Below are 12,204 nucleotides of genomic sequence, written 5' to 3'. Positions count from 1 at the left end.
AATCTCTGCCAAAGGTGCTTCAACAAAGTACTAAGTAAAGGGTCTGAATACTTATGTAAATGTCATATTTCTAAAAACCTGTTTTTGCTCTGTCATTATGGGGTGTTGCTTACAGATTGATAAGGAAAAATAACAATTGAATAACGTAACAAAATGTGGAAAAAGTGAAGGGGTCTGAATACTTTCCGAATGCACTGTATCAATATGATAATTGATTTGATTTCCATGAGTAAATCTGACATGGTCCACTATTTGAATAGAAGACTACTCTTGCTGTGAGGACACAAGTAAAGTTACAAATCGTGAGGTCATTAAGAACAGAGGAGTAGCCTACTTCAGTTTACCTTCTGGCTCTTTGTTAGTCTCACAACACGTGAATGGTTCACCCCGGCCTCTGGTGTAAACAGCTCTGCCCATTGGGCTGTTAATGTGCAATTACTGCTATTGTTACCAGTACTACTCTACTGTAAGCAAACAACACAAATACAACACTTCCCATGCTTATATTTTTTTCTAATGACTGTTATTTTTGCCTTCACGGCATGATCTGCAATTAGAAGTTTTACAACTGGCAATGCCAAGTCAAACTGGTGGGGACACTGTAATATCAGCTCTAGCTGCTTTTTATTTCAGAAATGGACATGCAACCTGGAATGTCATTCCGAAATCATTAATACACAGAAGGAACTACAGTAGACTCCTACAGTAATATATGCAGTGGCTTAGGACTGTTATGAATGTGTGGCTTAAACTAGATCTTGTTCCAGGGTAATGTTTCTGATTTGGGACCGGTGAACTGTATGACACGAATCAGGAGTTGGCTGCTATGTCCTCCATAGTATTTACCTGTGTGAAGTGAATTTGAAGCAATTAAAAGTTGGGCTGATGTTGAGAGAAATGAAGAAGAAGCTGATGGAATGGGACTATTGTCCAGCACATCAGGATGCAGACAGTCGGGCTCCATGGTCCTGCTGTACTCAGACCCTGTTAATCTGCCTGCTGTAATAGCACGCATTGATGACTAGGAGAGCAACGGCACTCAAGGCTAACCAGTAATTAAGGAGGCATTTTCTCGTTAAGCTTTAGCATCCTGGTTATGTTCTACTTCATTACCCTTTATGCTAAAACCTGCATTCATGAGAGGCAGGAAATCTTGTTGCAATTAGGCATGGGATATGTCTGAAGCAGCAAAGGGAAGGTAGCGAGGAATACTGTGCTGTGGGAGTGCGATATTGAGGACATGCTGCTCATGTTTTGTGGCCAGATATGAACAAGGCTGCGGATGTGCAATTTAAGTGAATTTATCGTCTCTTGATTAGCTTGAGTTTGAGTGAGAAATTGTGAAAAAGTGCAGGTCTCCCCTCTACCTCTCACCCCACTCTCTTTTTATTTCTCCTCATCTCCCCTACCACTTTCCACTCTTTCTCTCTCTCATTCACTCACTCAGTCATATACGTGCGCGCACACACACAGGTTGGATTTCGTGATAACCAGTGGCAGGACTAAGATGGTAAGGTTAATTTGCGTCCATTCTCGGGCACAGGAGTGGGAAAGTAGCATTCATCACACAGTGTGCCACGGAACTCTGGTTCCCACACACTCTGGTTACATCATTACGGGGGTTTGTGAGCAGGGCGTCCAATAGAGCCCTGGGGCCACGGTCAGCTGACCTGGGCATGAAAACACGGTGGAAACCCTATCCCAGCGATGTGATTTCAGCCGGAGCACACTGATGGCTGCCTCGTCTCTCTCGCCGCACTGCAATTTTCAGCTTCAGTTTCACCTTTGCTTTCATGCTAAGCTGTCGGATCCCAAAGGTTGATGAGTGTGTGTGTTTGTGTATGTGTGTAAGACAGTGAGCAGGCTGGACCGGGCTTTGTGCTCAGGTGCCATGGTGGAGCTTCACATACTGTAGCGGCTATACAACAAGCTGCCCTCTCCAGAGTATCTTCCTTTTTATAAACTGGGTGGGTCGAGCCCTGAATGCTGATTGGCTGACAGCCGTGGTATATCAGACCGTATACCACGGGTATGACAAAACATTTATTTTTACTGCTCTAATTACTTTGGTGACTAGCTTTTAATAGCAGTAAGGCACCTTGGGGGTTTGTGGTATATGGCCAATATACCACAGCTAAGGGCTGTATCCAGACACTCCGTGTTGCGTCATGCATAAGAACAGCCCTCAGCCGTGGTATATTAGCCATATACCACACCCCCTCGTGCCTTATTGCTTAATTAAATCTTGAACCCCTGCGTGCATACACACACACACACACACACACACACACACACACACACACACACACACACACACACACACACANNNCACACACACACACACACACACACACACACACACACACACACACACACACACACACACACACACACACACACACACACACACACACACACACTCATAATTTAACCTGCTGGGATTTTGAACACTAGAGGGAGACAAAGAATGATACGAGCAACATTATTCTTTTATATTTTGGTTAATTTAGCGATTTTATATATTTTATTTAATCCCTCTGTTTTCTACAAATGTAGTGTGGCAAAGGTCCAATCCTTTGAGTTATTGTAACTCAAATGGCCATAAGTGTTTACTCAATCCATACAACCACAGCCAGATGAGAAACATTACGGCCAATCATATTTATTTTAATTCATAACATGTCGGTGTAACCCCTATAAAGAGAGATTGCTGACTAGTGCTAATTGAATCTCTGCTAGTGCTGTAGGAAGCATTATAGATGGTCACCTCTGGTCTCCCTGGTTCAGAAGAGTTGTGTGATTCATTTGTGACCAATACCCAGAGGCTCTGGAGGTTGCTTCTTAGGGTTAATGAAAAGCAACCTATGTGGTGTGTTAGCCTCATCTTATTTGTATCATAAACTCAACCAGTCCTTTAGGACAATGCCAGTAGGATATTAGCAGGTTCTAATCTTCAGCTAATAATTCAGTGCTTCAGGGACTTGACACATGGCATAATCAAAACAGCCTTTATCAAAGGGTAGCCAAGGATTACACAGCATGTTTCTGCAGCAGATATTAGACAAAGGTCCACCGGTTGGAGTATTATTAGCACTCTGGACTACTAAAGACCCTCCCCCTAAATCTATCTCCTCAAGCATACAATCCAACTAGTCAGCCAGGGGAAACAGCAGCGGAATGAGCTGCTCTCTATGGGCATGCACAGGTCAAATATTAATAATAATTTGGCTGGAGATTCCTTCCTGTTTGTTTGTGAAGACTGTCAGGGATGAGAGTAGTGATCCTCTGCCTGGTCAGTGCAGTGAGTGACACGCCTCCTAGTCATTGGAAACTCGATCATAGATCAACCCCTAGGCGGTAAATTCACCCAAACTTGATTGTTAATTCTCTAGGCTCTCTGACTCATGGTGAAACTAGAGAGGCCTATAAGACACAAGCGGCGAGCCTCTTCATGTCACATAATTAGAATTGCGGTTGACGCCTATTTCCTTATCTTTACTGCGGGAAGTAAAGCATGCTGTTCTACTTTGATCACATTAACAACATATTTGTCACCCTTATATCCACAATTTATATGACGTTTAGGCTACATGTTGCATGCTTTTGTTAAGACCAGCATGAGCCACACACAGGCCTACATATCATCCTTAATGATATGATACACTCCACTTCACTTCTTTTATCTGTCCCACACAAACCAAACAGCACAGTATTTATTAGACCCACTGGCTGAACTTGGGACTGTCTCTAGAATCCATACTGAAAGTCCCAAATTGAATCCAAGCAAGCATGACAAAAGGGCCCCATGCAAGAAACCACAACTGTAATTGCTACTAAGGTGTGACTATTACAGCAACTGGGGTAATGTGAACCTCTCTAAGTCCTCCCAGATTTAAACATGCTCTCTCTGTGCCCGGCAGGCAGCACACAGCGTTGTATGCTGGCTCGCACCTCATGCATTTCTCCCTCCCGAGCCATGTTACCTCTCAATTGTGTGTAAGCCTTAGCCTACTCCACTTGACAATCAAGGCCAAAAGCGTTCCTTTTTTAAAGAGAGACATTGTGAATGTTCTATTTTCCCTATGTTATTAATGATGTGAAATCAGCCTGTAATGGCAATGGATTTTCCAAGGTTTATTTTTTTTGTTCCTTAGTGTTTATGCTTGCAATTCGTTTAATTTAATTTTGATATAGAAATGTTATATTCTGATCAAGGACCCTGTTTTATTATGGGGGAACCTTGTTTTTAAAGTCGGTGCTTAATGACTTTTTGAATGACAGCCCCACTGCATTGACATATATTATTAATTGGTTTTCTCTTCCTTCTTTTGAAATGTCTAATTCGTTTTATAGAAATGACAAAATAACACACCATTCTGCCTGGGTTTCAACCGAACAGAAATGAGTTGGAGTTATTAAATATGATTGTTAATGAAATGTCAATGAAATGTCAATGATCTTGCATGTTTTGATCTAACTTATTCTAGAACTTATTTTATAGCTAGCCATGCTGTTATTTTGTCCACAGGTACTGGTATCTCTTGAAAATGACCGGTTTGAAATGTGAACTTGCACACTCACACCCAGCCACATCAAACCTGCGTCTGCTATTTGTTTTCTGGGTTGGGTGGGTCCCTGTGGTCTGTGGGGGAAGCAGGGCCATGGCTGTCCTGCCAGTGATTTTGAACCTTTGTGAACCCTCACCATTTTGAATGGATGGGAGGCTGTGGCTTTTCATCCCCGCTGCCTTCAGGTCCCTACCCTGTTCCCATTTCAGTCTCCTGGGAATGGGCGGAGGATCCCTCTCCTTTCTCTCTCCGGTGCTAGTTGTCTTCATCCCCTTCCCCTGAGGGCTCCCAAAAAGACCAGAAGCCCTTCCTGTCCCATTGACCCCGGCACGACGGAAGAATAACTTGATATCAACGTACCTGGCTTCCGTTTTTCATATTCCACAATTGTTCCCCTGTAATAAATAGGGGACATAAAAGGCTGACGGTAATAAGAGCTATATTAGCTCACCACCAGCTAAAGAGAGGGAGCTATGTTAACTCACCACCAGCTAAAGAGAGGGAGCTATGTTAACTCACCACCAGCTAAATAGAGGGAGCATGTAACTCACCACCAGCTAAAGAGAGGGAGCTATGTTAACTCACCACCAGCTAAAGAGAGGGAGCTATGTTAACTCACCACCAGCTAAAGAGAGGAGCTATATTAGCTCACCACCAGCTAAAGAGAGGGAGCTATGTTAACTCACCACCAGCTAAAGAGAGGGAGCTATGTTAACTCACCACCAGCTAAAGAGAGGGAGCTATGTTAACTCACCACCAGCTAAAGAGAGGGAGCTATGTTAACTCACCACCAGCTAAAGAGAGGGAGCTATGTTAACTCACCACCAGCTAAAGAGAGGGATATGTTAACTCACCACCAGCTAAAGAGAGGGAGCTATATTAGCTCACCACCAGCTAAAGAGAGGGAGCTATGTTAACTCACCACCAGCTAAAGAGAGGGAGCTATGTTAACTCAACCACCAGCTAAAGAGAGGGAGCTATGTTAACTCACCACCAGCTAAAGAGAGGGAGCTATGTTAACTCACCACCAGCTAAAAGAGAGGAGCTATGTTAACTCACCACCAGCTAAAGAGAGGGAGCTATGTTAACTCACCACCAGCTAAAGAGAGGGAGCATGTTTAACTCACCACCAGCTAAAGAGAGGGAGCTATGTTAACTCACCACCAGCTAAAGAGAGGGAGCTATGTTAACTCACCACCAGCTAAAGAGAGGGAGCTATGGTAACGCAACACCAGCTAAAGAAGAGCCATGAACACTTGACACCATGCATTTACTTATGGGTGGGGAAGGGGAGATGGGGAGGCACTCACAACTTATTTATCTTCTTTGTGATTCCCATTCTCTTTCGAAAGATAGCATGCTGAATATTTTTTTATGTTATTATGAATACAAAAGTCACCCTGATCTTTTTGTGTCCGGCATGGGATTTTAATGTTCCACAGAGAGGTTAATTGCATATTTGACCTTAAAGATAAAGTGCCTCTACATTTACTGCTATCCCTCAGAACCTATGGCAGGAAAGTCACCATTATTAGCTTTTTCTCATTCTTTTGTTGAGGTTGATAGTCCATTAATACACTGTTTGGAGATAATGCCAATTGTGCTTGATTGTACATAGGCTGTGATAACTTGAACATTTAACTCCAATTCTCCTAGGTTGTTATTATCTAGTCCAATATTTAAGTGAAGAACGGAGTCTGGACAGTAACTGCTTATACAGTGCTGTCAATCAAATTGTTTTCTTCAAATGAACCTCATTGCACTAGTTGATAACATGGTGTTGAATACATCACTGAAGATATGTTTTATGACTTGTAAGTGAGTTCAGGTTATTAGGGAGGTCATAACCTACAGTCTGTAGATACATTTTGAAATTAATGCTCTTAAAGCTGATTCATAAACATGTACTGAAACAAAGTTGGCTGATGTTGTCATCACTTGTATGTGTAGTGCATTAATCCCTCCTAAAAGTAATAAGCACTGCTTCTGACAAGAACCTTTTAGAAGACATTTTGAGTTCTGTCCAATTGAGATAAGGCTCAGTTGACAGGCTACTGCAAATTGGAATGACTGTACCTGCCAAGGCAAGAGAAGGAAGCCGTTTTGGGGGTAGGAATGGGGAATGTACATACAAGCGTTAGTAACCCAAACTGCATAGTGTGACACTAAATCCCATTCCCCAAAACAAACAGCCACACACAGGAAGTCAGGAGACAGGCCCACAATCTACCGTGACATAAACTGGAATGAATCTATGAAGGGTTCCAGTTTGGTAAATACGTAAAACAACCTCAGAGGAGGGGTGGGATTATGTAAATGTCCCTAATTCTGACCTTAACGATCATCCAGGCATATGGCAGGCCTGAAGACAGGGCCTCCGCCCCCCTGTTCCCTTTCCTCCCCTGATCAGACTGTCTCCTCAGGGAATGGGGGATGATGACTTGCTACCTGTCTCATTTACCTGATCACAAAGCCTGATATGGTGACAGAGCGAGAGAACAAGAGAAAAAACAACTCCTCCAACTCACTGCTGCTCCGCTGCTCTTCTCCAAGGCAGTGCTGTGGTAAACACATGTAGGGCCTACTTAGCTATCCACTTTGTTGTGTGTAACGGAGATGGTCTATGTTCTTGTGTATTTTGGTGGGAGGTTTTGCATGATTGTCCCCCACGATGAAGTCAGGAATGGGACTGTGGATTTGTTTATGTCCATTAGTTTTAGAAGTGTTATACTGTACAGGTACGGTCTGTACAAGTGGCCCTGGTGGTGGTTTAAAACTCTTCCTTCGGTCTGTTTTTACCTGCATATTATCTTCCGAGCCATCTGTATGAAGAGAACACCTGTACTAATGGTAAATGGCTAGAGGGCCACACACGCCTGAGTTATTGAACATAGTCTGTTGGTCCTAATCAAACAATGAGATGGTGATGGTGTGACAACAAAGTCCATGGTCCATTATTCACAGATTTTTGTTGTTTTCCTATGGGCTTGGTAGACACCCTCCCTCTGTGCTGGTTTAAGTTTAAGGAGTTGGTACTGGATATTGTGTTTTTATCAGCTTAACAGAGAACTTGAATTGTTACTTTTAATTAGTTTGGGTGCTGAAGACTGTTGAGGCTCCTTGGTGCAAGGTGCGGGACTGACAGAATGATAGACTATTATGCCAATCCTTGAAAGACCATCCTTCAGGTATCGGATGCCTAAAGTTGAGCTTTCTGGTCAACCAGACACCTCCCCTGGGACCCTCCTGGGCTGAGGGCTACCTCTAGCTCGCTGGCGGAGCGGAGACAGTCACCTGAGCCAGGATCAAAGCTGCTGCTGCTGCTTCTACCTGCTGGACTGCTGACTGGGGGACAACACACACACATCCCCTCCACTGCAGTGCACTCACCTCAGTCCCACAACTAAATGTCCGGTATATCCTGTGGGACTTGGTGTCCTAGACAAGGATAGACTCTCAATAGTGAGTCCCCTGTATGTAAGGGATTCATCATTTTTTACAGAAAAAATTAAAAAGCATACCTCCTTTAATAATTTAAAGGAATTTGAAAAGGCATTTGAAAAGGCAAAGGCACAACGCTTGCTCACCATTAAAGGGATTTTTGCAATGAAGCCCTTTATCTACTTCCAGAGTCAGATGAACTCGTGGATACCATTTTTATGTCTCTGCGTGCAGTTTGAAGGAAGTTGCTAACTAGTGTTAGCGCAATGATGAAGTATATGGTAACTGCTAGCATGCTAGTAGATACCATAGACTTCCAGTCATTTCGCTAATGCTAGTTAGCTAACTCCAACTTTAACGCTAGTAAAACTACCTCCAACGTCCTTCATACTGGATGAAGAGACATACAAATGGTATCCATGAGTTAATCTGACTCTGGGGTATTAGATAAAGCGCTTCATTGACAAAATCCCAAAGTATCCCTTTAAAAACTCTTTGGCCTTCATCAGAGCCAGAAACGTCAAGCCTTTAACTTTGCTTAACCCTTTACACTTGTGGGAATTGGCCTATATGAATGGGCTAAATTGAAATATTTCTTCCAGAAGAAATATGAAAAGCATATGCTTAAGCATGGTAGCAATTGAAAGGGAACAGTTAGGAGATTATGGGAAAATTATTAGACCAAACGTGAGGAGACGACAGTTCACCTGACACAAGACTGAATCCAAACATTACACTGCTGATTTTATGTGCATTTTACATTTACAGTACTTTTCAGCACATTTGTTGATAACGAAATTTGAAAATAATAACATAAGAATATTCCTGGAAATGAGGGGTAGATGCAACATGACAAAAAAATTACAAGGGTTTGAGTGAGGACTAACTGGCCTCCAAAGTATACACAGTTCCTAAGTAATTTCAATGCACTTTTAGGACTCAAACAAGAGTCTTTAACTATAAGGTATTATTTTAGCTTTCCTGGCTGTGTTGTTGAGGAACTAGAGCAAGAACACTTGTAGTTGTTTTATTTGGAACACAACCCTGCATCTATTACCAACATGATTCAAAGTTCTAAAATATAATCGTACAGTGATAGGCTTTCACAAGGCAATTCAGAGAAACAGATCTGCAATTTTCAACCTTTATATGGGTATGAGTGTAAAGGACTACATAAACCAAAATAAAACGATGAGGTCCACCGCAACTGGAGGCTTAACAAGGTGTGTGCACCTCTGGACAGCATCACTGCTCTTATTTTGACCTGGGCAAGGAGCACAGACAGATCTGAGAAGGAGATGAAGTTTTCTAGGACCTCTCTATTCTCCCTGTTGGTTCTATTCAATGCCGTTGTGGCTATTCAAAGAGGTGGGAACATTTACACTGCTTAGATTGAGCGTGGACATTGTGGTGGCTGTTAAGATGGCCTAATTTCATTCTGCTCAAATGAAAGTAAGCCTCAGTGTTGATTCACAGGATCCAAATAAAGGCATTATGAAAATAATTTTATAATGACCCTCTCTAATGGAAATAATGATCTTTGCCGATTTGAGCAGAGGGCTGGAAAATGCAGGCGCACAAAGACTGATCATCAGGCCCAATTTTCCTTTATGGTGTTGTGAAAAACAGCATGGTAGAGATGAGTACAATGATGTCTTCATGTTGTGAATAATTATAATAATTTAAATCATAATGCTTTGATGATACTTATGCCACTGTTCTCCAGTTTGTTCCCAGTAGCCAATTGAGACCAACTTGGTCCCACATCTAATACCTCAGAACCCAAGTAAACACCTTAAAAAGGGTTATTAGGATTTAGTCTACACAGACAGAGTGCAATTCAGGGAAATGGGAAATTGAGCCTCAAGTAGGCCTTGGTAAAGATGAACCTGTTAGACAGCAAATGTTTGTGTCTTTAATGGCTTTCTGCTTGCCAAGCTTTGATCTTTGTAATTTGACATGTAGGATTACATTGACCAAATATATTTCCTCCTCTCATCAAAATGGAATATGCCCCCCCAGAAAATATATATATTTAGTCATTGTGTGAGGTGTGTAACATTTTGGTTCAACTGATTAAATTAAGCATATTAAAATCTAGTTCCAATTTAACTAAAAAGCTAATCCAAATATGGTGAAACTATGGTCATGGTTTAATGATTAAAGGCAATTGTTCTAGTAACCCTTAGCAACAGACTCGTATAGGAACCATTGAGTTAATATTATTGTTTCAGTACCTATGGCATGGTAGTCTGCCTGTTTGAGCCGCTTGATTGTCATTGGTTTTGTAACTCAATGTATAGTACAGTACAAGTACACTAAATATGTTTTTAATATCATTAAAGGTAAGTGGTTTATTGATATGGGAAATGAATATTATTATTGACACTGTTTATATGATGTAAAAACAAAGTGCTTTCCTACTACTCCCTAAAGTGAGTGGTTTGTCATGTAGGGGTTAACTAGCAACAGACAAAGAGGTGTGATATTATCTGATTCTGGGGAACATTACTCAGTGTATCTACCTACTCAGGCAGGGAACCTGTAGCGTTTCATAACCCCTCCACTCCAACACTGGGAGGATATCTTAGCACCACAACGTGTAGCGTCTCATAACCCCTCCACTCCAACACTGGGCGATATCTTAGCACCACACGTGTAGCGTCTCATAACCCTCCACTCAACACTGGGAGATATCTTAGCACCACAACGTGTAGCGTCTCATAACCCCTCCACTCCAACACTGGGAGGATATCTTAGCACCACAACGTGTAGGCGTCTCATAACCCCTCCACTCCAACACTGGGAGGATACTTAGCACACAACGTGTAGCGTTTCATAACCCCTCCACTCCAACACTGGGAGGATATCTTACCACCACAACGTGTAGCGTTTCATAACCCCTCCACTCCAACACTGGGAGGATATCTTAGCACCACAACGTTAGCGTCTCATAACCCCTCCACTCCAACACTGGGAGATATCTTAGCACCACAACCTGTAGCGTCTCATAACCCCTCCACTCCAACACTGGGAGGATATCTTAGCACCACAACGTGTAGCGTCTCATAACCCCTCCACTCCAACACTGGGAGGATATCTTAGCACCACAACGTGTAGCGTCTCATAACCCCTCCACTCCAACACTGGGAGGATATTTAGCACCACAACGTGTAGCGTCTCATAAACCCCTCCACTCCAACACTGGGAGATATCTTAGCACCACAACGTGTACGTCTCATAACCCCTCCACTCCACACTGGGAGGATATCTTAGCACCACAACGTGTAGCGTCTCATAACCCCTCCACTCCAACACTGGAGGATATCTTAGCACCACAACGTGTAGCGTCTCATAACCCCTCCACTCCAACACTGGGAGGATATCTTAGCACCACAACGTGTAGCGTCTCATAACCCCTCCACTCCAACACTGGGAGGATATCTTAGCACCACAACGTGTAGCGTCTCATAACCCTCCACTCCAACACTGGAGGATATCTTAGCACCACAACGTGTAGCGTCTCATAACCCCTCCACTCCAACACTGGGAGGATATCTTAGCACCACAACGTGTTAGCGTCTCATAACCCCTCCACTCCAACACTGGGAGGATATCTTAGCCACCACAACGTGGTAGCGTCTCATAACCCCTCCACTCCAACACTGGGAGGATATCTTAGCACCACACGTGTAGCGTCTCATAACCCTCCACTCCAACACTGGGAGGATATCTTAGCACCACAACGTGTAGCGTTCATAACCCTCCACTCCAACACTGGGAGGATATCTTCAACACCAACAGACGTGTAGCGTTCATAACCCCTCACTCCAACACTGGGAGGATATCTTAGCACCACAACGTGTAGCGTCTCATAACCCCTCCACTCCAACACTGGAGGATATCTTACACCACAACGTGTAGCGTCTCATAACCCCTCCACTCCAACACTGGAGGATATCTTAGCACCACAATGTGTAGCGTCTCATAACCCCTCCACTCCACACTGGGAGGATATCTTAGCCACCGACACACAACGTGTAGCGTCTCATAACCCCTCCACTCCAACACCTGGAGGATATCTTAGCACCACAATGTGTAGCGTCTCATAACCCCTCCACTCCAACACTGGGAGGATATCTTACCACCACAACGCCCATTCTCTCTGCTGGCCTAGCAGTCCCCCTGGAGCACT

Source organism: Salvelinus sp. IW2-2015, linkage group LG16 (assembly GCF_002910315.2).
Source record: "Salvelinus sp. IW2-2015 linkage group LG16, ASM291031v2, whole genome shotgun sequence".
Taxonomy (NCBI): Eukaryota; Metazoa; Chordata; class Actinopteri; order Salmoniformes; family Salmonidae; genus Salvelinus; species Salvelinus sp. IW2-2015.
Note: the sequence above shows the minus strand (reverse complement) of the source record.